Raw genomic sequence first — 6,000 nt, 5'->3', positions numbered from 1 at the left:
GGCGAAGTGGCAGTGTTTCACTTGCCTGCCATTTGCAAACACTAAGTTGAACAGCAAGTCACAAATTTTCGTTCACGTGCACAGATTGCTTTTGTTATTTGTTTCGCCTTTTTTCATTGCGTGCATCCTTGTGAGACACCAAGAATACATAGCTAGACTTCCAAAACCAAAAATAAGGAGCAGAAAAAAAAAACTGATGGCATAACAAACTTATTGCGAAGTTGTTCCCAAAAGCATAGCAGGAGGGAGGACCTCGCTAGCGACGACTAGTTGGTAAGCACCGCACTGCACGTCGAGCTCGTCCAAGAATATCTCTTGTGCATCTGCATAAAAAATAGTAATATCTGAAGGTTCACTCCCAAAAGCAACAACTGAGCTATGAGCGACACAGTAACTCAGCAGTCCAGAATAACTTCGCCCACTTCATGTTCTTTGGCGTGCAAAAAAATCTCGCCACTTTGGAATTCCTGTGCTGTGCCATTATTTTAATCAACCACTGCGGCGGCAGGAGAAGGAGTAAGAGGAAAAGAAGGCAGGAAAGGTAGGGAGGTCAGCCAGACGCACGCCCGGTTTGCTATCCTATAAGGGGCAAGGAGTTTAAGGGATGAAAAGAAAGAAATGACAAGGAGGGAAGAAGGTACTCTCAGTGTGAATACGTGCGGTTGTCCATCACTTCACGCCTATAATCGGTCACTGAGGCAAGTCGATTTCATGAATCGTAGCAATGACCGCGTCGCTTTATAAGCCTGCAACGCGCGAGGCCATGGTCTGGTAACAATAGAGTAGTATCCACGAGTATGCTAGTGAAAAACACCCTTAAAATTGGCTGCACACACGAAGGCTACACAGAATTTCCACTCCCAAATCGTACTTGTCTTCTTCACTGCATAAACACTAATAATGTGGCGAAGCCAACTCAAAGCTTGACCAAAGCAATGAATGCTTATCAACCGAGCTCACTTGCTTTCCTTGCAGTACTTCTAAATAGAAAAAAAAAATAGATTAATGGAACCAAAAGACACACACACACACGCACACACATACACATACACATGCGCGCACGCAGGCACTGCTGACTAAACAACTTTTGCCCTGCACGACAATGAGTTATGTAGTAAAACGTCAAATCGACTGATACTGAAGTTAAAATAGGGATAATCTTTATTTGTCTTGACGTAGTATTCCCCAATTGAAATTGATAGTTATGCCGAAAAACTGATGGAAAGATGATCCTTGCACTTATGATAATAGAGAGGTTTAGAATAGGGGCCCCAAACGTTTTGGGGCCCCAAAGAAATAGCGTCGAAGCCACTGCGCATGCGCGAGACGCAAACTGCGTTTGGGTTTTGCGTTGGGAACGCTATTTCGCCGATTTAGCGGGAGCTCAAATTGTGTTCCCAAAAGCTTTGCGTCAGCAAACATGGCGGCACCCATCAAAGCGACGGCTCTAACCTAGCACCAAACTGGGTTCGATTCGCGGTAATGCGTGAAGTTCGCAAGCTAGGAGAAGTGACTGCAGTTATCGCTTTCTTTCAACTAGCGTGTGTTATGAAGATTGATTCATTACACGCCGCTGATTCCGAATTCGAGTGTGGATTTTATGGCTCGTAGGCCTAACACGGCTAAGCTTGGCTGGTGAAGGCAAGTAAAGTTGGTTTTGTTGCTCCAAACTAAGCACAACTAATTGTTTGCTGCTTGAAGAATAACCTCTAAATTGTAATTAAACGCGAATACACGCAACTCAAAATTACTATTCATATCATAAGATGGTATATTTTATTTTATTATTTTTAATCGTTTTTCTTAGACGCCGTGTGGCGCTGTCAGCGCAAGACGCTATCTGCAAACGCAAAGCCCTATTCTAAACTCTTCACTCCTGCGTGCCCCAACGCTAACACCCGCAAAGCTCTTTGGGGCCCCAAAATATTGGGGCCCCTATTCTAAAACTCTCTAATAACTCAAACGCCATAACGTTTACCCCCGCCTATGCCTCGCTTCATCTTTGCTCTGCTTGCGGAGGGGCTGTTCCTCCATTGACAGCGTTATCGACCTTGCAACATAACGTTTGCACGAAAAAAAAAAAAAAAAGAAAACTGTAGCATGAACTTTGTTATATTTTCTAATGACAATGGCGCATATAACAATGTTGATCTTGAAGCCATTCTAAACTTTTCGGAAGTTGTTAGAACTGGTGGCCTAATGTTTCTATGGTCGTGCGACTATTTCACGACATGTGTTTTTTTTCACAGACCTAAAGTAATCACGCAGCTGAACATTACATGTGCTGTGGTGGTCCTGCTAAATTTTGATCGAAGACAGTTCAGCTTTTAATATATGCCGAGAGGACATTTAAGTTTGGACTTATGCATATATATTGTCTCAGGAGCATTGCGGCTCCAGCGAACAGCAGCCTAAATTCATCGCATAACCAAACACATGGCTTGACCATGTCCACCGCACTGTACGAGTTAATTGCATTTACAACCAGTTTCTTTTTGTGGAGAGACTGCCCCTTATCAAAGAACTAATCCATTCTTCGGTATTGATGCATTAACAAAAACCTCCCATGGAAGGCCCACTGTGTATACCTAAACAAAGATGAGTGTCTTTCATGATGCACTTGCTCAAATTAGTGAATAGGGGAAATGCGGACACCTCCTCTAGGCAAGTTATCCATTGCTGTGTTCCGGGCATATTTTACGGTACTCCTGTTGGCATTGTCCCATATATAGAAGTGTAATATTAGCTCACTCGAAGATTTATATATTTAGACAGATTCTGTTAACAGCTGTAGTTTACAGAATTTCAATATTTCCGTTTGTTGAGGAGTTGCGTGATTTTAGAATACATGTTAATGCTGTTTTTTTTTTTTCAACAGCGATGACAGGTGAACACCCGAAACGGCGTTTTATTGTGTCTGTCAGTTCGTGATGTCCTTTCGGCAACGCCGTCGTCATCAGGCCACCACGTTATCTCCAGTTTCACATTTTCCATGCGGTGAAGCCCCCCACCAGGAGTCGAACTAATGCCATTGCGGCTATGTGCATTTGGGTGCGGGACGCGCTAATCACTGACCAATAGCCCAGCTTTTTCGCGCTTGGTAATTTGTGCGAGGTGTTGTGTTTCGCGAGAGGCTCTGAGAAGGGTGACGTCTGCGCATAAACTTCGGAGGGCGCAGCAGGCGATATTCTGGCGAATGAAGACTACATTGTGCGCATCGCGAAGAAGACAGCGCGATTTATTGAGGAGCAAGCAAGCATGAAAGCAAGATGGCGGCGCCCACTGCGAGAGCCTGCTGTTATCGAAGTAGATAAGTTCAGAGCCGAAGGAATAGCTGAATTCTGCTGATTTTGTTTGCTTGTTTTCCCTTCTACAACTTTTTTAAATTTTTTTTTGTCAACGAACGTAAATGCCTGATAAAAAATCTACTTCGAACAGTCACTAAGTTTAAAATATTACTGAGAGAAATTTTGTTTCAATGGCTTTAGTATTTTATTGATGGGAGCATTTATGCATATAACACGTATCTGAATTGAGGAGGCCCCAGCTAGAGATTGCATGTACAATAACAAGCTCTGGTTTGCATAAAGTTTTTGTACTTCCACCACAATTTCGCCGTCAAAGAGAGAAATGGGGTGAACATACCCCAAGTGCGCAAGGAAAGTAGGTTAAACTGACTTCTAGAAGCACGTGCTTTTGCTTCTTGCAACTTACAAGCTTTTTTTTGTGCGTGGCCAGGCAAGAAACGTGCTATGCGTTCATTCAAGCTAAAAGTGTGACAGTGGGACGCGGAATGCACGCACGCTATTTTAGATTCCGTTCATGCTGTTAGCATTGTGCACTATGAAACAAACAAACAAACAAACAAACAAACAAACAAACAAACAAACAAACAAACAAACAAACAGGATTCTTCTACCGAGCTCGTTTACATTGAGTACATGCGAACTTCCGAATGCAGTATCACAATCTCATGGAGGATACCGGCTTACCGTAGCCACGTGCGAGATGGTGGTGAACATGTAATGATGACTACTTAAGTTATCACGGTGGCGAGGACGAGGGGTGCTTCTGAAGTTATCCGGCAGGTTGATGTCACAAGGCGCCCACGGTTTGAATTTTTGGTGCGGAATAAAGAAGTCGGCATGGTCCAAATTATTACGGAACTTTCCATCACGCGGTGCCAAGGTTCAAAAGCAGCTGCTAGAGACACGCACCGTGGTAGTGGACCTACTATTATTGTGTTGATTGTTTTGCGAAATGATTGATTAGCGGCTACGTAGTTCTGCTGCTGACCACGAGTTCTTGGCTCAGATTGTGCGCCATGGAACGAAAACGCGGCTGTGTACTCAAGAGGCGGTCGCCCAGCGCCATCCCGTATAGAGCATGGAAAAAAAAAAAAAGAAAAGAAAGGCGGGGGATTTTGTGTGTTGAAGTCGCAATCTGGCTTTGAGAGGGACGCTGGGATGAGGGGGCTATAATTTAATTTGGAACATATTTTTTTTTTGTAGACGTTTTTTGACGTGTACACAATGCTTGGGCCACAATCACCTTTGCATTCCCATCGGTATGCGACGGCCGCGGCCGGGAGTCAAGCCCGCGACTCTGTGCCGAGCTGTTGAACGCCGTACCCACTCAGTCACCGCGGTGATTACGGCATGACTGCATCTGCAAATACTGAGGTTAAGAATTACTGTGGTAGGCAAGTTATCGTTGCGGAAATTTGACCCTCGTTGTCTAGTGCTGCGGAGAGCTGCGAAGCATTCCGCCCCGTTGAATAACCTCCGGAAACAGCCTCCTAAACCTCTCGAAATGTCGTCGATGCCTCGTGAGCAGTCTCAAAGTGCCCACCGGTTTTAAAACTGCGCTTGCTTATGAAAACAGTCTTCCCATCCCGGCGCGCGCGCAGTGCGTGCCGCGAGACGAGGGGGCCGTGCCCAAAGGGTGGCGGAGGGAGGCGCGGCGAGGGAGGCGAGGCCGGGAGGAGCCGCGGGGAGAGGGGGCGCAACGGCGAGGAGACGCTACTAGAGTCCCATCCGGCGCGCTTAGGAAGGAAGGAAGCACCGGATTGGCTCCGGAGGAAATTCCGCCCGGCGCCGGGGGCGCACAACAACGCCGCCGACGCGAGTCGAGCCCGACCGACGGCAGCGACCGCGGCCGGGACCCCTCGCGGCTGCCGGCACCACGCACGCTAACGACGACGCCCCCGACCAGCGCGTGGTGAGTACGTCGCACGGGCCGCGTGCGGATTGCGAGCCGAGATGCGCTCGCTCCAGGGTCTCGCCAAGGCGCCCCGGCGCCGTTGTCGATGGGTGCACGTGCGTTTAAAACTCCGAATCGCGCCACATTCGGAAGCTCACTCAATCGGTCGTCGGGTTCAGCGTCAGCCGTATAGTAGCCCTGCTCTAGGCTAGTTAAAACTTGTCTCGCAGTTCAGTGGTTTCGTCACTGAGAGTATCGACTCCATCCACCTGTCAAAGGAAGCATGTGAGTACTTTGCCGAGAGAGCGCCGTCTTTGGTTGTTTAGGGCGCGAAGGAAAACATAAACGCGCCCTAAGCATCCTCAAAGATGACAGAAAGCATTCTTTATTACCGCTGATGGATTGTAAAAGGTAACATATCTGCACGTTGGTTTTACCTCTCACGAATTTGCACAGCAACATAGAGTAGTCATGTTCCGGATTCACGTAATAGCAGCCATGTGTTTGTATGAACCCTTTAGGCACGTATAATTACTTCTAAACGATATATATATAGGAAAATTTAGAGATACGGTAGAGAGGCAATGGCAATAGCAGTAAATATGGCGCAGCCTGTCGCACCCGATTTTCACAGCTGCGGAGACAAACAGAAAAAGGCAGATATTGAGAAACGTGCATATCTTAGGAACAAGCAGCGTTTCAACACCATCTCGATACGTTGTGATAAGTGAATTTCAGTGGCTATTTATCGTACGAGTCTCAAAAACGTTTTATGTACTTGAACTGAACCTTTTAGAC

The 6,000-nt window shown here is 46.5% G+C and overlaps 1 protein-coding gene across 1 annotated transcript in view; it reads left to right on the top strand.

Moving 5' to 3' along the window:
• The first annotated feature begins 4,982 nt into the window (after window positions 1-4,982).
• LOC126547316 (uncharacterized) overlaps window positions 4,983-6,000 on the top strand; it is a 225,237-nt gene continuing 224,219 nt past the window's right edge. The window contains exon 1 of the mRNA XM_050195279.3: window positions 4,983-5,220. The gene's annotated coding sequence lies outside the window, so the exon portion shown is untranslated. The remainder of the gene's footprint in view (window positions 5,221-6,000) is intronic.

Source organism: Dermacentor andersoni, chromosome 1 (genome assembly GCF_023375885.2).
Source record: "Dermacentor andersoni chromosome 1, qqDerAnde1_hic_scaffold, whole genome shotgun sequence".
Classification (NCBI taxonomy): Eukaryota; Metazoa; Arthropoda; class Arachnida; order Ixodida; family Ixodidae; genus Dermacentor; species Dermacentor andersoni.
The sequence above is the reverse complement of the archived record's forward strand: the minus strand, read 5'-3'. Positions and strand labels throughout refer to the sequence as shown.